The sequence below is a fragment of the Bidens hawaiensis genome, unplaced genomic scaffold, assembly GCF_021521415.1.
Source record: "Bidens hawaiensis isolate Kalapana, Puna unplaced genomic scaffold, B.hawaiensis_p1.1 tig00002717_1, whole genome shotgun sequence".
Classification (NCBI taxonomy): domain Eukaryota; kingdom Viridiplantae; phylum Streptophyta; class Magnoliopsida; order Asterales; family Asteraceae; genus Bidens; species Bidens hawaiensis.
The window spans coordinates 145793-167690 of NW_027491146.1; the positions used below are offsets into that span (position 1 = coordinate 145793).

General features: G+C 39.6%; 1 pseudogene; it reads right to left on the reverse strand.

Annotated features, from left to right (window-relative positions):
• Window positions 1-583: 583 nt before the first annotated feature.
• On the reverse strand, window positions 584-3905 carry LOC143620802 (D-galacturonate reductase-like; annotated as a pseudogene).
• Window positions 3906-21898: the final 17993 nt, after the last annotated feature.

Consider the following 21898-nt stretch of genomic DNA (forward strand, 5'->3'; position numbering starts at 1 on the left):
TTATCCACATTTGCGTCGGGGTTGACCCAACCTGTTTTAATGCAACAAGTCACACTTTTAAAAATAAAACAAAATGTAAAGAAGCAGGATTATACCTGGACAATTACCACCCGACTTTGTACGTCCAACCCGTAACATTTGAGAAATCTCACTACAATGTCGACATATAAAAAGAATGCTATTTTATTTGTTTGATACTTTCTGGTCAAATATCTTAGAATAATTGTCATTTTTATAGCATAATATACTTTTACATGCACGGTCCGGCCATTTTATCATCTTCTAAAACAAACTACTCGAAGTTCAGTTTATGCATAAAACATAATATAATGTTACAATAGTATCAGTTCTAAGCAAATAGAAGTTGCAAACATAAAGAATGAGTTACAAATTACGTTGTGGTACGGTACCAGTAGTGAAAAAAATACCAAAACCAACTCGTATCGAAATTAAATACCAATGCTATTGTAGCACAATCCTCGGTTTTGATGCAATCAGTAGTAGATCTATAACAGTGTTACACAACAAGGATAGTATGAAATGTTAAAATACAACCAAACCAACTGTTATTGATTCTAAGTGCCTAAGTAGATGACATATATAGTTTATGACGAAACGATTTATTGAAACGAAAGCCATCAATCTCGGCAAGTACATCGTGAGGCTCGTTCAGCATCGAGCCAGATAGATAAATATGTTTTTGTTGAGGAATTCGGCTAACTTTGGTCGACTCTTCCTCGGTTAGTGACCAGTCGAAGATATCTACGTTTTGTCTCATCCTCTCACTGTTAAAACTCTTTACTACAAAACTGACACCTTGTTCATACATCCATCTTAGACAAACCTATGTGTAATCAATATAAAAAGGATGTCAAAATAGAATTAATTAGGGATTAAAGGATTGTATAGTTTTTTATATATGACGATCATGACTCATCATTGAAGAAATTGAAGATAGTTTGGTATGTGCTCCAACTAGACGTCATAAAATATAGAGCATGTGAACTTATTTTAATAATAAAAAAAATCTAAACTAACATATTTCAATTTTATCTATCTTGGCCAGACCCCGTTTTGACTAGAACCAAATTATTTATTTATTTTTTTAAATCGTCCATTGTAACCCAAATCTGATTTTAACTTGTCACCTGAGCTATTGTCTTCCCTTTAGACTTGGCAATGTCTTGAAGAACATCACATTCCATGACACGATTGTGTCCCCATGTAGTACCGAAGGCACCCAAAGGGGAGTAACCCGTAAGAAGAATATCGTTCTTTTTGCAGAATTCGTTAAGTTTCTTCTGTTGCCAAAGCGGGTTCATCTCAACCTTCAACGACCAAACGGAAATTAGCTAAAAAATAATATTAAAAATGACTATGACTCGAGTGAAGAGTGGATAATCACCTGGTTGACAGCTGGCGGGATTTGAGCAAAGGAGAGGATTTGTTCAATTAGTCGAGGAGAGAAATTGCTTATGCCAATAGATTTGGTGAATCCAAGATTCTGACACTTCCATTCCTTCCCATACATCCTAGAAATTGATAGCCGCTATGCACTCTTTTGTAACTGGACTTTTGGCGTCATCTCGGTTTATCTTTAGTGGCCAATGTATTAGATACAGGTCTACATACTCTCACGTAGGTGAATTGATATAAACAAAAATCGTGGTTTTGGAATAACTCTCCAATACTTTTATTAATCCAAGAAAAATAACTCAAAAACTCAGATTACAATCCATACCATAACTCGGTATTTATAACCTAACCTATACGTGTTAGACTATAAGTAGGATTGCTAATAAAATAATTAATTCAGATAATTAATCCAAACTAGATAATTATCTTTATCCTTAACTAACTTTACTTGCACTCAAAGACTCCTTCCCCGTATCGCAAGCCACATATAATTAAGGACGATTCGGTAATTAATTTCAACATACTCCCGTCCTAAATCCCTATGTCAAATCATACAACTTCAAATGTTAATATCTTTTTAGTTTTTGCATATGGAATCTTGTGTAAACAAGAAACATATCATGGAACTGAATAACACAAGCTAGACAAATATTGTTTTACCAAGATGTTATGGTACGTGAACTGAATACCACAAGACAAATATTGTTTTACCAAGATGTTTATGGTACGCGAAGGTTTTAGCCTTCACAACATTCGATAAAAATCTCCCAACGTGTAAATTTGCTTATCACCTAACTTTTTTAAGTGAGTAAAATTATGTTTCATTAAAGGTGTTGTCCTAGTTATCATCGTATATGTAGGGTGTTTATCTGTTTAGTTAGGCCTGTGAATATGTGACACAGCAAAAACGTAGTTAGCACAAAACTCCTATGTTTAGGTAACTTCTAAACAAGTTTGAGATAGTTTCTTGTTGGCCCACTTATCTTTTGTAATTTTGTCATAAAAATGTAGTAAGTAATTTATGTTAAATTTTAAATGTTAATAAAATGTGACCAATCTTTGTAATTTAAACTCTATTGTACTATAGACAATAGGGCTTTTTTTTCTTCCTTACAGATTAAAAAGTTGCAAAGAAGTAATCTAAAAAATGAATAAATAAGCAGTCTGGCTGTTTATTCTAAATTTTAGTTGTGCCTATGTTTATGCATACCATGATTTTTGAGTTTATTTTATAAAGAGAGAATGCGCCCATTCAATGGTTGTGTGTTTTATATATCAGCATACTAGGTTAGAAAAAATTGTCTATTACATAAGAAGAATAAACAAGATATCAAATATCTAATAATGAGGTTTTATGAAATATAAAATGATATTTAGAAGTAATTTATGATTATCATTGTTTTCCAATTAAATTAACGTTTTGTTTTTAAATTAATAACATAGTATACAAATTGGTGAATAAGAGAAGGGTAAAAGTAATCTAGACAAAATTTTACTGATCGTGACACCACGGTTAGGATTTTCACATGTAAATTTATTTTATTATATATGTATATGTTTTCAAATGTATGCATTAGGATTTTCAATACCTTATTATACATTAACTCTATTCATTTGATAACTATCTAGACAAATCCACCGTGTTCCCTCATAAATTCAAATAAATAAAAATTTAATATCTTAAAAAATACCATAGACCCCACTTAATTGCCGGTAACACAAGGTAACCGGAGTCACACCATAGTTTAAATATGCGAGTTATCGGTAAATTAGTTAAAGTTTCACTTTCGATGTAACAGTAACTTGATCTTTTAACTAACTAGAAAACTCTTCTCTACAAGACGTCTAAATATTTAGTTGTTAAAAGTAAAAAATATGCTATTATTAGTATTTTCATTAGGGTGGAGATAGAAAAATGTAATAATTAAATAATAAAAAAAATTATTTAATTAAACAAAAAAAATATAATTTTTTTTAATGTAATTATAGAGATTGAGATAAGAAATTAGAGATCAGTCGAGAAAAAAGTAAAAAGTACCCTATTATTAGTATTTTCATTAACCCTTATCCATTTGATAATTATTTAGATAGATACATCCACCGCCTTCTCTCTACCACATAAACTCAAATAAATTAAAAAAAAAAATCTTGAAAAATAACATGCAGACATACCGTAAACTCTGGTTAATTGCCGGTAACACAAGGTCGCCTTCGGTTGAGTCACACCATAGTTTAGTGGTGGTAAAAAGCTCAGCTCTTGAGCTTATAAGACCAAGTCTCAAAGCTTCCTTGATGGCTTCTCCTAGAGGCTTTTCGGTTCCGTAAAGGGTAGCCGTGTCAAAGTCCCGATAACCAACTTTTATGGCTTCTATTACCCCGGCCTTAACCTCATCAGCGCTTTCGGTGCCGGTGGCCATCCCTAATCCTATTAGCGGAATTGGCCGCCGGCCCTCAGAAGAGCTGATTGTTGTCTCTGAAATGGACAACATTGTTTTTAGTAGCAAATATTCAGCTAGTCAAATATGTAGGTTAGGGTTCCCGATATTTATAGGCTGGTTTTTTTTATAATGGTGGGTTTTCTTTTTTATGGTATTACTAGAGGAGTCAAATATGAAGCGTCAAAATTAGTATAGACGGTTAGCATTCCATCTCAAAAAAGCTCACTCGGATATTGTGAGTAGTTCGAAACGCTTTTTGAAAAAAAATACGTAGGGGTTAATTAAACAGAGTTTAGGGTCCTGTAAACAATTTAAAATAATAATAATAATAATAATAATAATAACTTATTTGGACATCTTTTATCTAGCTGCTAGATTCATGTTTTTAATTTCTTTATTCTAATATATGTTTTTTTTCTTGTTTACCGTTGGTTAGAATTACGTAAGGTTGAAATTAAAAGTCTTCTAAAAGAAGTCATAAGAAATTAATTAAATTATAAACCTTGCTATGTTTACACATGATATCCTGAAATATTCGGTTACACAACCTTATTTAAACAACGCTAGTTAAGAAATCGTTCATACTGCCGCGAATTTCGTATTGGTACGAAATGTACCGGATCGGAATTCGTTTTCGTTCCGGTCGTGGGTTCAATTCGCGAACCAAGAACAACAGTCGTTGATTCAATTAAACCTAAAACGTGCATCGGAATCGTTGGTACGCCGATTCAATTGAACCCTAATTCGCGCATTAGGAATCGATGGTACAACATTCCAATTCGACTGGGGGTTTTCGGAAATCGATCTTGAATTGGGTTTCAGATCTCGCTCCCCATGACCAAAACCCTAAAACTGAAATGTAGCGCCGCTACTTTCTTTCAGTTGTATCTTCCATAAAACTTCATTTTTAACCCTTAAGTTTGTATTTTTATTAAATTTAACCCTATATTTTACTACTTAAATTTATATTTTCCAATATAATATAGAAACTTGCCTATTTCATAAAATTACATTTAAATATGTGTGTATATATAATAAACTGAAAATAATTTTTTAAATATATAACTTTTACTTTTTATAAGATATATAACTTATATATTAATTTTTTAAATACACCTCGAAACCGGACTATATGGTACACCGTACCGGTTCGTACCGAAATGAACCTACCTCCCTCCGTACCGAATTCGTCTAGCCTAGCGAATTGCGTACCCGAACCGCGTTCCCCTACCGGAGCGAACCGCGATTTATGTGACTATGGACTAGGATTTAAAAGCTTTCGCAGGTTTTTTGGCCGGAAAACCCAACATTTTTGTTCCAAACATCTTTGTAACTTTAAGTCGGACCTTTAGGAATTTTTTTCTAGTAAAAGCCTTAATTATTGAGATCGCTGGAACACTAGAACCATTGTCCGGATTGGTTGGTGGTGCTCAAGCGGTGGTGTTTGGTTGGTGGTGGTAGCGGTGCTCAGGTTGAGTTTTCCGACAAAAAATGTGATTTTTCTGGCCAAAAGTGTTTTTCCGACGACCTGCAAGTAACATCGTTAAGATTTTTTTAGCCGCGGACGTTGGGAACAAATACATTAAAAGATGGGACCATCAGCAGCCAATTCGTTATTGAGATCGACAGCGACCAAAATATGATAACTGAGATTAACAAAAAATTATAGGATATTTTGTTTTATAGGATATGTAGTTATTGATACTTTCATTTTGTATGTTGTGAAGTGTATATAAAAAATTATAATGATATTAATTATTTATTGCAACGTTTATATGTATGTAGTGTATTGCATTTCAATTATAAGAGTTGTTATATGAGTAAAAGGTATAAAGAATTATAATGGTAAAAAAATGTATATGAAAAACTTGACGAGTATTTTTATTTTTAACTAACGGGTATGCTTGATAACTGCAGGTATGCCCAATACCCGACAAGTAAATACTGTTAAAATCTAAGTATTTGTTCAATTTATAATCTCATTTAACTTTTGGGCTTTTCTCTTATTTTTTGCATGTGGGCTTCCGACTTGTTCTTTGAGCTTGTCTTCCTTGTTGGTGATATACTTCAAGCTGCCCTATCTCTCTATTTGGAAAGGAGCGTTGTTGCATATAGAACTCTACATTCTCCGGCTATGATTTTGGGTGTACACGTTATTGGTTCAATCACAACTTCTCTATAAATGGAGGTCCTCTCTTAGTCATTGACACACAACAATCAAGCAACAATCTTCTTCCTTCAATATATTATCTACTGTATTGTCTAGGGTTTTATGCCCCATAAGAGTTGTTCCTCTTATTATCTTTTATTCTGATGTATCAAGCTTTCAATTTGGAATAAATTAAGTTATTCATGTTTTATAACATGGTATCAATAGCCATCTGATCGGTTTCTGGTTTGAGTTCTATTCGTTGTCTGCTCCCTTCGAATTCCGGCTGAAATCAAATTCTGGACTGGCTTTAAGTGTCTTCTGCTGCTACTCTTTTGAAATCTAGTAATCGTTAATCTGATTCATATCTTGACAGTATGCATTATTAATTGAAGACCGGATTACTCTGCCTTTTTTGCTTGCTTGTGAGTTGTTGGGTAACTCTAAGTGAAGGTTACAAACACTCTCTTCTTGTTGGAATGCCCTAACTTTTCTATCTCTTTATTTTGTGTCATTGATTATATGTGCTAGGCATTTGACATATTATTTTTGTGCTTAGATGTTTCATCTTCGTGCATAAATTGTTGCTTGTCATTTTGTTTTTTCCTGCTTTGATTATTTTTCATGGAAACCTCTGAAACTCTTATTAGCAAACTTGATGCTAGTGATCCCTTGTTTCTCCATGCTAGCGACTCAAGTTGTTTGACTGTTGTGATATAAAATTAAAAGGCACCGAAAATTATATTGTTTGGGCGAACTCTTTTTATTAGCTTTGAAAGCAAAAAACAAAATCAAATTTATTGATAAAAATCCAATGAAAATGAAATTTTGGCCTCACAATGGGAAAGGTGTAACTCGGTTGTCTTGACTTGGATTCTTAATTCTGTGTGTGAAGAACTACATGTGGGTCAAAGATATTCTAAACTTGCTTCTGACGTTTGGGATGATTTAAAAGAAACATATGATAAAGTTGATGGGTCTGTTGTGTTTAGCTTATATCAAAAAATTAATTCCATGACTTAAAATGGTACTTCTGTTTCTGATTACTATCACAAATTAAATACAATGTCGAAGCAGTTTGATGCTATGGTGCAATTACCCTCATGTACGTGTAAGGCCTCAAAGGAATTCAATGACTTCACTCAATTAATTAAATTAATGCAGTTTTTAATGGGTCTTGATGACGTTTATCAACCCGTTAACGCGTGATCCGCTTCCCACAATAAAAAATGCTTTTTCAATCATTTCTAGGGAAGAATCACATAGAACTTGCAATAACCCCACCAAAGAAGAAAATGTTGGTTTTGTGTCGAAATTTAATAATTTACCGATAATAAAAAGAAGTATAATAAAGGGCCTAATCCAAACCTTAAATGCACCCATTGTCATAAACTGGACCACACTGTAGGTAGGTGTTATGAACTTGTCGGGTATCCCCAGGGGTACAAAACTAAATCCGGGCAAAGAAATAATCAAGGTAATCGTGTTAATCACTCTATGTCAAAAAAATCCTCACCTGATATGTCTGCTAGTTCTTCCTCCACTCACGCTCTCACATCCGATCAGATAACTCAACTCTTGGGGCTGCTAAAAGATAAGAACAATGAAGGTCCTCAACCTACAAACTTTGGAGATAACTCCATTGGTTTTTTTTTTAATTCTAATGTTTTTAGTAAATATATTTTTTGGATTTGCATGTTGTTCGTCTAATATTTCCTCCGGGTGGGTTGTAGATTCTGGGGCAAACCAACATATGGTTAATTCTGAGAAAGGTCTAATAGATCTTGTTGATGTATCTGATTTTAATATCTCTGTTAAACATCCAAATGGTACTAATGCTAAAGTTACTAAAATTGGACGCTTAAAATTAACTGAAAGGGTCATTTATCGGATGTTTTTGTTATTCCTGAATACTATGTGAATTTAATGTCTATCTATAGGCTTGCTAGTGAGAATAAATTACGTGTCTCATTTGATGAACATACTTGTTATCTTCAGGATTTGCACACAATGAAATTTCTAGTGACAGGTAGTCAAATTGATGGGTTATATTTCTGTGGTGATGCTTCTAAGCCTGTTAAGGTGTGCTTTAATAGTCACGATGTTTTAAATTTATGGCACTCTAGGTTAGAACACCCTTCCCATCAAGTTCTAAATGTTTTAAAAATGAATTAAAATCAAAATATTAAGTGAAATCTTTCCTTGTGATATTTGCTACAAGGCCAAACAATATAGAGAATCCTTCCCACTAAGTGATCATAAATCATTAAATGTGGGGGAACTGATTCACTTGGATGTTTGGGGTCCATATAAAGTGGAAAGTAATGATGGGTATTAGTTCTTTCTGACTGTTATGGATAAATTTTCAAGGTGTGTGTGGATTTACTTGTTAAAAAATAAAGATGAGGTTTTTTACAACATTCAAAGCTTCTTTAATCTTATAAAAACTCAATTTAAAACCACCATAAAAAATTTTTAAAAGCGATAATGTCTAGGAATTTGTTAACAACCCCATGTCTAATTTTATAAGAAACAATGGTATTATTCATTAAACCACATGCACAAATACTCCACAACATAACGGAATTGTTGAAAGAAAACATAGGCATTTGTTAAATGTTGCAAGGACTCTTTTATTTCAAGGGAGTATTCCTCTTCGTTTTTGGTCTGAATGTGTGCTTACCACTGCTTATTTAATTAACAGGACTCCCTCTTCAATTCTTAATGGAAAATCACCATATGAACTCATGTTTGGTTTTTAACCCTCTCTAAATCACCTTAGAACGATTGGTTGTCTTTGTTTTAGCACCATTTTAAATAACATTGATAAATTTGGGAATCATGCAGAGAAATGTGTTTTCTTAGGATATTGTAACTGTAACACCCCGACCAAAGGCGGATTATACATCGGGGCGCCACATATTGTTTCATTACTCGTGACACTATTGGGTGTCAATATTTAATAAATACATTCATTCGCGCACGCGCAAAGTAAACATAAGATAACATAAATCATCATAAATCAATATATTATAAAGTAAAATATTCGAACAACAATAACATGTCTTGATACATTTTAATCTAGGTCCAAAAGTAAAAACGTCCTACGTGTCCACAAGCTCCAAATGTAGCTACTGCAAACCTGAACATGTGTTAAAATAAACGTCAAACACTTGCGTGTTGGTGAGAAATCAAGTTTAATACAATACATAGATAACAATAAATCTGCGCGCAACACGTGTATGTCTGGTGTTTAACAAGGGTGCAATCAGATTGTGATCAAGCCTAAATAGATCATAGCTCATAGTTCAAACCGTGCTCCCAAATGAGCACAAAAACAAGAAAAACATCTGTGCAAGTGTAAACAAAGAAAACCGTAAACGATAGGTCTCCCGTGTTCATCTAATGGATCCATGAAAACTTCGGAATAGGCCGAACAAAGCGGTTAATGATACACACATACAAATAAACAGCCAAGTAAACGTCCTCAACACATGGGATACTGCGCGACTAAAGTTTATAAACAAGTTTAAGACTCAAGTTTGTACGAACACATGAACATCCCAAAACATTAAAAATAAAAAGGGATTAGGTACGAGATTACTCACTTGATAAACGATGCGGTGTAAGATAAAGCAAGAACCAACTTTAAACAAGCACAAGTTAACCTATAAATAAGATTATTGTTTTAATGATTTGTTTTAAGTCTTGATTATAAGTTAGCATAATTAATAAGTAAATTATTATATATAATATATATTACCAGAAAAGCAGGGCAGAACAGGGAGGAAGACGGAGGCAAAGAGAGAGGAGACGGCAGAGGAAGAACAACGGCAAGGAGCAAGAGAGGACAGGAGAGATTAAGTGTTTGTGTGTGATGTGTTAGGAAAAATAACATTATTATTTATAGGGAAACCCTAGGGAACACAATCCCTAGAAAAGAGGAAAAGATCTCCAAAAAGTAAAAGATTCCAAAAGCAAAAGATATCAAAAGATATGGCAGCTGCAGGGGACAAGAGAAAGCTGACAGGGAACAGTAAACAGGCATGGGAGGGTCAGGTAAAGGTATTGGTCAAGCATGGAAAAGCAGATCTCAAAAGATAATGTCAGTCACTTTTTCTGTCAACCAATGGGGTTGGTACGCATGCTGCGCCAAAAGTGGCTTTTCAGACATAAGACAGGTTAGGTCAACAGCACAAAAGATAAGATATCAAAAGCAAACAAGCAAGTTAAAACAGAAGAAAGGACACAAGACAGCGCGAGAAAGCTTCGAGCGCGAAGGCAGACAGAACCAACATTTGCGCGCCGCGGAAAGAACTATATTTCTAAGCGCGCCACGGGAAGAACTTAAATTCTAAGCGCGTCGCGAGAACTATATTCCTTAGCACGTCGCGGGAAGAACGGGATCCATAGCGCGCCGCGGGAAGAACTAAAATCCTTAGCGCGCTGCGGGGACAGTTCGTCTCGCGTATCGCAGTAACAGGTGGTCTTCACGCAGGCTTCCTTGTAAGGAGTCTGGCGCGTGGAGCTGCGCAGACAACCTTAGGCGAGAAGGAACAAAGGACGGGTTCAAGGCTTAAGGGCGGGACGGCGACAAGAGGGAAAAGAAGGCGGAAAGAGAGGAGGGACGGAACGGCGGAAAGAAAGAGAGAGAAAGAGGCGGGAAGGAAAATATATTATTATTATTAAAAGTAAAATATAAGTATAAATAAATATTAAATCATAACAGAAAGAGATCGGATCAGAGAAACGGGTACCTGGGTCGGGTCAGATCGGGGCAGATGTCAAAGTCTCCCCTACTTTAAGAAATTTCGTCCCGAAATTTATCTCGAAGTAGGGTGCGCAGAGAACAGGTGCGGGTACTTGATCTTCATCTGATCTTCCCTTTCCCATGTAAACTCGGCTCCGCGCTTGGACTCCCAGCAAACTTTCACGATGGGGATGCAACTGCGCTTGGTTTGCTTAACCTCGCGATCCATAATCTCAACAGGCTTCTCAACGAAATGCATAGATTCATCAACTTGAACTTCATCAAGTGGAATGTGAAGGTTCTCGTCAGCTAAACACTTCTTGAGATTGGATACATGGAACGTTGGATGCACATTACTGAGCGCGGGCGGCAGGTCAAGTCTGTAGGCAACTTTTCCTACACACGCGAGAATCTTAAATGGTCCAACATATCGAGGAGCAAGTTTACCTTTCTTCCCAAAGCGGACAACACCCTTCCAGGGCGACACTTTGAGGAGAACAAGATCACCAACTTGAAATTCGAGAGGCTTCCGCCTACGATCTGCGTAACTCTTCTGTCGGCTTCTGGCAGTCAGCAGATGATCACGGATCTTGGCGATTTTATCGGTTGTCTCTTGAACTAGTTCGGGTCCTGTGATTTGAGCTTCTCCCACTTCGCTCCAACAAATCGGGGAGCGGCACTTACGACCGTAAAGTGCTTCAAATGGGGCCATACCGATACTGGAATGATAGCTGTTATTATAAGAGAACTCGATCAAAGGCAGGTGCGAATCCCAATTACCTCCAAAATCAAGAACACAAGATCGGAGCATATCCTCAAGAGTTTGAATAGTTCGCTCAGACTGACCGTCAGTCTGAGGATGATATGCCGTACTTATGTCCAAGCGAGTTCCTAACGCAGATTGGAGAGATTTCCAAAAGCGGGATATAAAACGGCCATCGCGATCGGATATGATGCTCAAAGGAGTACCATGGCGGCAGACAATTTCCTTGACATAAAGCTGCGCGAGTTGCTCAACACGGTAGTTTTCACGAATGGCAGAAAGTGAGCAGACTTTGTCAAACGATCCACTATTACCCAAATGCTATCATGTTTGCTTGCTGTCAAAGGTAACTTGGTAATGAAGTCCATCGCTACACATTCCCATTTCCACGTAGGAATTTCTGGTTGTTCGAGCAAACCAGATGGGCGTTGATGTTCAGCTTTTACCTTAGAACAAGTCAGGCATCTAGCTACGAACACAGCAATATCCTTTTTCATACCGGGCCACCAATAAGTAATGCGCAAATCCTTGTACATCTTATCAGCGCCGGGATGAACGGAATACCGAGATTTGTGCGCTTCACTCAGGATATCAGCGCGAAGATTCTCATCAAAGGGAATCCAGATGCGATTAAGATAGCAGAGAATTCCACTCAGATTAGGGACAAAATGCGCTTCCGCGCCACACGCTAACTCGGCGCGAAGGTTACCATTACTGATGGATGCGCGCTGCGCGTCACGAATACGCGATTCAAGGTTGCTTTGAATCGGCGCGAAGTGAAGCTGCGTGCGCGGCAAGATACAGTTAAGCTGGCAGGGTTTGCGGCTGAGCGCATCGGCTACCACATTAGCCTTACCAGGATGATACCGGATCTCACAATCGTAATCGCTGATGAGTTCGTTCCATCGGCGTTGCCTCATGTTGAGTTCCTTCTGATCAAAAATATGCTGAAGGCTTTTATGGTCAGTGTAGAGGATACACTTAGTACCATAAAGGTAGTGTCTCCAGATCTTCAAGGCAAAAACAACTGCGCCTAGTTCGAGGTCGTGAGTTGTATAATTCTTTTCATGAACCTTGAGTTGCCTTGATGCGTAAGCGATAACCTTGCCTCGTTGCATAAGAACACAACCGAGACCTTGGTTGGAGGCATCGCAGTACACGACAAAATCATCATTACCCTCAGGTAGCGCAAGGACAGGAGCTTCACACAACAAACGCTTGAGCGTTAGAAAGGCTTCTTCTTGCTTCGAGCCCCAAATATACGGTTTACCTTTGTGCGTTAAAGCTGTTAAAGGCAAAGCGATCTTCGAGAAGTTCGAAATGAAGCGCCGGTAATAACCAGCTAAGCCCAGAAAGGAACGGATCTCAGAAGGAGTGGTCGGCGTAATCCAGTTCTTGATTGCTTCAATTTTGGATGGGTCGACATGAATACCCATCTTGTTCACAACATGGCCAAGAAACTGTACTTCATCAGACCAGAATTCACACTTGGAAAGCTTAGCAAAGAGTTGCTCGGTTCTAAGCTTTTGCAACACCAACCGAAGATGTTGCTCATGCTCGGCCTTGGTCTTGGAATAAATCAGAACGTCATCGATAAACACAATCACGAATTCATCCAAGAAAGGCCTACACACCCGATTCATTAGATCCATGAAAACGGCGGGTGCGTTGGTTAAACCGAAGGACATGACTAAGAATTCAAAATGGCCATAACGAGTTCGAAAAGCAGTCTTCGGAACATCTTCATCGCGGATGCGCAACTGGTGATAGCCAGAGCGGAGATCAATCTTGGAAAAACAAGAGGCACCTTGGAGTTGATCAAAGAGGTCGTCAATACGCGGTAAGGGATACCGGTTCTTAATGGTGAGTTTGTTCAACTCGCGGTAATCAATACACATGCGAAACGATCCATCTTTCTTTTTAACGAACAACACCGGAGCACCCCAGGGCGAAGAGCTAGGGCGAATGAATCCTTTAGCAATCAACTCTTGAAGTTGGCTTGCCAATTCTTGCATCTCAACGGGCGCAAGACGGTAAGGAGATTTAGCTACGGGGGAAGCACCAGGGACAAGATCAATACGGAACTCGACTTCACGAGCGGGAGGGATACCAGGAAGATCATCAGGAAAAACTTCAGGGAAATCACGCACAACAGGGATATCGCGAAGCTTCTTCTTTTCTTCAGCAGGTTTAACCACATGGGCTAGAAATGCAATACACCTTTTCCGCATGAGCCTTCGGGCTTCGGCGCAAGACATAAGTTTAAGACCGCGGGAGGGTTTCTCGCCGTAGATATGAAGATCACCATTTTCTCGAGGTATGCGAATCATCTTCTTGGCGCAAATAACTTCGGCGCGATTCTTCGAGAGCCAGTCCATACCAATAATAACATCAAAGCTTCCAAGAGGCATGGGGATGAGGTCGATCAGAAAATCATTTTCGTTAAGGTTAAGCGTGCAATCTTTAATCACTGAGTTAATTAAAACAGTTTCACCATTAGCCAGTTCAACAGAAAAATTTTCTTTTAAATCGTTGCGCGGTCGCGCAAGCTTCTGCTCAAACGCGCGAGAAATAAAACTTCGATCGGCGCCAGTATCAAAAAGCACAGAAGCATAAAATCCGTTAAGCAAAAATGTACCATTAACTACGTCATTATTCGCTTGCGCTTGGTGCGCGGTTATGTTAAAAGCTCGTCCGCGTGTCACTTGGTTCGAAATCTGGTTCACCGGATTCGCTTGCGTAATCTGAACTTGTAGTCTCGGGCATGCGTTCCGGAAATGACTGGGATCACCGCAGTTGAAGCACGATCTGGGTCGTGGGTTTTGGTAGGTTGGTTGTGGGTTCTGCGGGTAGACTGGTGGTGTCGGCGCAATTGGATTGGAGGGAAGGACTCTACAGTTTTCTGCAAGGTGACCAGCGCGGCCACATCGGTTACAAAGTCGACATGGGACTTGAGGTGGGTGGTGGAGTCTACAGGTTGGGCAAAAGGGTTGGGTTCCTGTGTAAGGTTTCTTAGGTGGCGGGGCAGGGAGTGCTGGATTGGTTAAGGCATAGTTGTGGACTACAGGAGGTGTTGGGTAGGCTGTCAGTGGGTTAGGCGTGTAAACTGGAGGTTGGTAGATGGGTTGCTGGGCAATGGGCGGGTTGGTAAGCGCGTAAGCTTGTCTGCGCCTACGTTTCGGGTTGTTATGGTGTGAGGGTTCAGGTTTGGTTTCTGTTGGTTCAGGGACAGTCTTGGTGAGTTTGGTCTTCTCAGATCCCCGCAGGAACAGGGTTCCTGCTCTGACATGGTTGTCGCTGAGCACAGCGGCCAATTCGATGGCGTCAGAGAGGGTAACTGGGTTTCTAGCCCATACAGAATCTTGAATTTCCATGGGGAGACCCCCAAGGAATTTCTCTATGGCTCGGCGGGAAGGGGTAACAAGGTGAGGGACAAGCAGGCTTAGTTCATGGAAACGCGTCGCGTACTCGCGCGCTTCACCGCTGTATTGCTTCAAGTTCCAAAATTCTTCCTCCAGGCGCTTAACTTAGTTGGGAGGGCAGAATTCTCGCGTCAGAATTTCCTTGAATTCCTCCCAGGGCATGCTAGAAGCAGTTTCTGCGCCACGCGCATGAGCTACTCCATTCCACCATGTAAGCGCTCTAGATTCCAGGACACTGGAAGCATATAGGGTTCGTCTGTCTGAGGGGCATTGGGTGTGGAGGAAAGTGTTTTCTATTTTCTCAAGCCACTGGAGCATCACGGTGGCTCCTTCAAGACCTGTGAACTTTGGAGGGTTACCCGCATTAAAGGACTTAATGTTGTAACCAGAGGTGTTAGCATTGTTTTGGTTTAAGGCTTGGGCTATTGCGGCGGCCATTTCCTGGGAACGTTGCTGCGAACGTCTGCGCGAGGCTTCTCTCCTCATATGGCGGCGAGATAGCGGAGGCATTCTATAAAAGTTTTAATTTTAGTTAATATCTTGGTTTTAGCGCAAAGTATGTCATCGTAAAGCTTGTTTCGCGAAGTTAGTTACTGTCAAAAGTCAAAGTAAAATAAATGACCCAAAATGCAGACTTAATAAAGATAACGAATTCGAATCAAGAATCGACAATTCATGTATCACCATGACTTTCCGAATTCCCAATTTAAAATATACGAGCAAACGAGTATTGGGGATTGACGATTCATGTATCACCATGACTTTTCAATCTTCAATACAAAACATACAAGAAAATGAGTATTGGAGGTTGACAATTCATGTATCACCATGACTTTTCAAGTCTCCAACCTCAGAACATAATCGTAAATGGAAATTGAAAATCAACTATTCATGTATCACCATGACTTTTCGGATTTTCAAATCCAACAAACGAATATGTAAGTAAAATCAATAAAAATCGAAATTCAACAAAAATCGAAATATCGCGGAATAGAACATAAAATCATATACTGCGCAGGCGCGAGCATATTCATAAATAACGAGTAATTAACAATAAGCGCGCAAACATGAGATTTCTCTCATGCGCGAGAAGAGACTCTTAGGTATTCTAGGCCGTTACGTCTAACCACCTATCCTAAAGTCAACGAGCTCTGATACCAATCTGTAACACCCCGACCAAAGGCGGATTATACATCGGGGCGCCACATATTGTTTCATTACTCGTGACACTATTGGGTGTCAATATTTAATAAATACATTCATTCGCGCACGCGCAAAGTAAACATAAGATAACATAAATCATCATAAATCAATATATTATAAAGTAAAATATTCGAACAACAATAACATGTCTTGATACATTTTAATCTAGGTCCAAAAGTAAAAACGTCCTACGTGTCCACAAGCTCCAAATGTAGCTACTGCAAACCTGAATATGTGTTAAAATAAACGTCAAACACTTGCGTGTTGGTGAGAAATCAAGTTTAATACAATACATAGATAACAATAAATCTGCGCGCAACACGTGTATGTCTGGTGTTTAACAAGGGTGCAATCAGATTGTGATCAAGCCTAAATAGATCATAGCTCATAGTTCAAACCGTGCTCCCAAATGAGCACAAAAACAAGAAAAACATCTGTGCAAGTGTAAACAAAGAAAACCGTAAACGATAAGTCTCCCGTGTTCATCTAATGGATCCATGAAAACTTCGGAATAGGCCGAACAAAGCGGTTAATGATACACACATACAAATACACAGCCAAGTAAACGTCCTCAACACATGGGATACTGCGCGACTAAAGTTTATAAACAAGTTTAAGACTCAAGTTTGTACGAACACATGAACATCCCAAAACATTAAAAATAAAAAGGGATTAGGTACGAGATTACTCACTTGATAAACGATGCGGTGTAAGATAAAGCAAGAACCAACTTTAAACAAGCACAAGTTAACCTATAAATAAGATTATTGTTTTAATGATTTGTTTTAAGTCTTGATTATAAGTTAGCATAATTAATAAGTAAATTATTATATATAATATATATTACCGGAAAAGCAGGGCAGAACAGGGAGGAAGACGGAGGCAAAGAGAGAGGAGACGACAGAGGAAGAACAACGGCAAGGAGCAAGAGAGGACAGGAGAGATTAAGTGTTTGTGTGTGATGTGTTAGGAAAAATAACATTATTATTTATAGGGAAACCCTAGGGAACACAATCCCTAGAAAAGGGGAAAAGATCTCCAAAAAGTAAAAGATTCCAAAAGCAAAAGATATCAAAAGATATGGCAGCTGCAGGGGACAAGAGAAAGCTGACAGGGAACAGTAAACAGGCATGGGAGGGTCAGGTAAAGGTATTGGTCAAGCATGGAAAAGCAGATCTCAAAAGATAATGTCAGTCACTTTTTCTGTCAACCAATGGGGTTGGTACACATGCTGCGCCAAAAGTGGCTTTTCAGACATAAGACAGGTTAGGTCAACAGCACAAAAGATAAGATATCAAAAGCAAACAAGCAAGTTAAAACAGAAGAAAGGACACAAGACAGCGCGAGAAAGCTTCGAGCGCGAAGGCAGACAGAACCAACATTTGCGCGCCGCGGAAAGAACTATATTTCTAAGCGTGCCGCGGGAAGAACTTCAATTCTAAGCGCGTCGCGAGAACTATATTCCTTAGCGCGTCGCGGGAAGAACGGGATCCATAGCGCGCCGCGGGAAGAACTAAAATCCTTAGCGCGCTGCGGGGACAGTTCGTCTCGCGTATCGCAGTAACAGGTGGTCTTCACGCAGGCTTCCTTGTAAGGAGTCTGGCGCGTGGAGCTGCGCAGACAACCTTAGGCGGGAAGGAACAAAGGACGGGTTCAAGGCTTAAGGGCGGGACGGCGACAAGAGGGAAAAGAAGGCGGAAAGAGAGGGGGACGGAACGGCGGAAAGAAAGAGAGAGAAAGAGGCGGGAAGGAAAATATATTATTATTATTAAAAGTAAAATATAAGTATAAATAAATATTAAATCATAACAGAAAGAGATCGGATCAGAGAAACGGGTACCTGGGTCGGGTCGGATCGGGGCAGATGTCACAGTAACACCCCGATCAAAGGCGGATTATACATCGGGGCGCCACGTATTGTTTCATTACTCGTGACACTATTTGGGTGTCAATATTTAATAAATACATTTACCGCGCACGCGCAACACTATTTGTAAAGTAATATAAATCATAACATATATCAAAATATTCAAATAACATAAACTTGTCTTGTTACATTTTAAACTAGGTCCAAAAGAAAAGAAAACATCCTATGTGTCCTCAAGCTTCCAGAAACAGCTACAGCAAACCTGAACATGTGTTAAAATAAAACGTCAACACTTGCGTGTCGGTGAGAAATCAAGTTTAATACATATAAATAGATAACAATATCTGCGCGCATCATGTGTATAACTGGTGTTCAACAAGGGTGTAATCAGATTGTGATCAAGCCTTAGATCATAGCTCATAGTTCAATCCGTGCTCCCAATTGAGCACAAAAACAAGAAAACTGTGCAAGTGTAAACAAAAGAGAAATCATAAACGATAGTTCTCCCGTGTTCATCTAATGGATCCATGAAAACTGTGGAATAGGCCGACAAGACGGTTAATGATCCACACATACAAATAAACAGCCAAGTCTACGTCCATAACACATGGGGTTTTGCGCGACAAAAGTTTATAAACAAGCTTAAGACTCAAGTTTGTACGAACACATGAACATCCCAAAACATTAAAAATAAAAAGGGATTAGGTACGAGATTACTCACCTGAAAAAGGTGTGTTGAAAGCTAAAGCAAGAACCAACTTTTAAACAAGCACAAGTTAACCTATAAATAAGAGTTTATTGGTTTAACGATTGGTTTTATGCCTTGAATATATGTTAGCATAGCAATATGTATCTTTTATATATTACCGGAAATCTGGGCAGGACAAGGGAAAAGACGAAGGCAGAGAGAGGAGGCGGCTGAGGAACAACGGCAGAGGGCAAGGAGAAGAGAGCAGAGAAGAGTTTAAGTGTTTGTGTGTGTAGTGTTAAATAACAAGAAAATAGTATTATATATAGGCAAACCCTAGGGAACACAATCCCTTAAAAAGAGGAAAAGATCTCATCAAATCAAGCAAAAGATATTAAAAGCATAAGAAAACAAAAGCAAAAGATATCAAAAGATATGGCAGTAGGGGAACAGGAAAAAGGGTTGACAGGTTACAGGTAAAGCATGGGAGGAGTCAGATAAAGGTACTGGTCAAGGCATGGGAAAAGCAGATTTCAAAAGATTATGTCAGTCATTTTTTCTGTCAACCAATAAGATTGGTGCGCATGCTGCGCCGAAAGTGGCTTTTCGGACAGATGTCGGAACTGACCTACAGTGCTCAAACCAAAGATAAGATATCAAAAGAATACAGGCTGACCTAAACAGAAGAAAAGACTTAAGGTCTAGCGCGAGAAGATACGAGCGCACGCGCGAAGGCAGACAGAACAAACCTTAGCGCGCCGCGGGAAGAACTTATATCCTTAGCGCGCCGCGGGAAGAACTACAAATCCTTAGCGCGTCGCGGGAAGAACTACCGTTCTTAGCGCGCTGCGAGAAGAATTACAATTCTTAGCGCGCTGCGAGAAGAACTACAATTCTTAGCGCGCTGCGAGAAGAATTACAATTCTTAGCGCGCTGCGAGAAGAATTACAATTCTTAGCGCGCTGCGAGAAGAGTTCGTCTCGCGTATCGCAGGAACAGCCGGTCTTCGCGCAGGCTTCCTTGTAAAGAGTCTGGCGCGTGGTGCTGCGCAGACATCCTTAGGCGGGAAGAACCAAAGGACAAGCAAAGAGTTAAGAGAAAAAGGGGTTCAAGGCTTAAGGGTTAAGCAAAAGGGGCGGGACGGCAACAAGAGAGAAAAAGGGCGAGATGGCGACAAGAGGGAAAGAGACGGGACGGCGACAAGAAAGAGAAAGAGGCGGGACGGCGAAAAAGAAAATTATTATTATTAGTAAGTAATATAAAATATATATAATTTATTTAATGATAAATTTACAAAGATTAATAATCAAATTTTAAATCATAAAAAGAATCGGATTCGAAAACGGGTACCTGGGTCGGGTCGGATTGGGCAGTTGTCACAGTCTCCCCTACTTTAAGAAATTTCGTCCCGAAATTTATCTCGAAGTAGGTTGCGCAGAGAAAAGGTGCGGGTACTTGATCTTCATTTGATCTTCCCTTTCCCAAGTGAACTCGGCTCCGCGCTTGGACTGCCAACGAACTTTAACAATAGGGATGCGACTGCGCTTGGTTTGCTTTACCTCGCGATCCATAATCTCAACAGGCTTCTCAACGAAATGCATGGATTCATCAACTTGAACTTCATCAAGTGGTATGTGAAGGTTCTCGTCAGCCAAACATTTCTTGAGATTGGATACATGGAACGTTGGATGCACATTGCTGAGCGCGGGCGGCAGGTCTAGCTTGTAGGCAACTTTTCCCACCCTCGCAAGAATCTTGAACGGACCAACATAACGAGGTGCAAGCTTACCTTTCTTCCCAAAGCGGACAACACCCTTCCAGGGCGATACTTTGAGGAGAACAAGATCACCAACTAGAAATTCGAGAGGCTTCCGCCTGCGATCTGCGTAACTCTTCTGTCGGCTTCTGGCAGTCAGCAGATGATCACGGATCTTGGCGATTTTATCGGTTGTCTCTTGAACTAGTTCGGGTCCCGTGATTTGAACTTCACCCACTTCGTTCCAACAAATCGGGGAACGGCACTTTCGACCGTAAAGTGCTTCAAATGGGGCCATACCGATGCTGGAATGATAGCTGTTATTATAAGAGAACTCGATCAGAGGTAGGTGTGAATCCCAATTACCTCCAAAATCAAGGACACAAGATCGAAGCATATCCTCCAGGGTTTGGATGGTTCGCTCAGACTGTCCGTCAGTCTGAGGATGATATGCAGTACTCATGTCCAAACGAGTTCCTAACGCAGTTTGGAGAGATTTCCAAAAGCGAGATATAAAACGGCCATCGCGATCGGATATGATGCTCAAGGGAGTACCATGACGGCAGACAATTTCCTTGACATAAAGATGCGCAAGTTGTTCAACACGGTAGGTTTCACGAATGGGCAGAAAGTGGGCAGACTTGGTCAATCGATCCACTATTACCCAAATGCTATCATGTTTGCTTGCGGTCAAGGGTAACTTGGTGATAAAGTCCATTGCTATACTTTCCCATTTCCACGTAGGAATTTCAGGTTGTTCGAGCAAACCAGATGGGCGTTGATGTTCAGCTTTTACCTTAGAACAAGTTAGGCATTTAGCTACGAACACAGCAATATCCTTTTTCATACCAGGCCACCAATAAGAAAGGCGCAAATCTTTGTACATTTTGTCAGCACCAGGATGAACGGAATACCGAGATTTGTGCGCTTCACTCAGTAGGATAGAGCGAAGATTCTCAACATTGGGGATCCAGATGCGATTGAGATAACAGAGAATTCCACTCAGATTAGGGACAAAATGCGCTTCCGCGCCACACGCTAACTCGGCGCGAAGGTTGCCATTGCTGATGGATGCGCGCTGCGCGTCACGAATGCATGATTCAAGATTGCTTTGAATCGGCGCGAAGTGAAGCTGCGTGCGCGGCAAGATACAGTTAAGCTGGCAGGGTTTGCGGCTGAGCGCATCAGCTACCACATTAGCCTTTCCAGGGTGATATCGGATCTCACAATCGTAATCGCTGATGAGTTCGTTCCATCGGCGTTGTCTCAGGTTAAGTTCCTTTTGATCAAAAATGTGCTGAAGGCTTTTATGGTCGGTGTAAAGGATACACTTAGTACCATAGAGGTAGTGTCTCCAGATTTTCAAGGCAAATACAACTGCACCAAGTTCGAGGTCGTGAGTCGTATAATTCTTTTCATGAATTTTGAGTTGCCTAGACGCGTAAG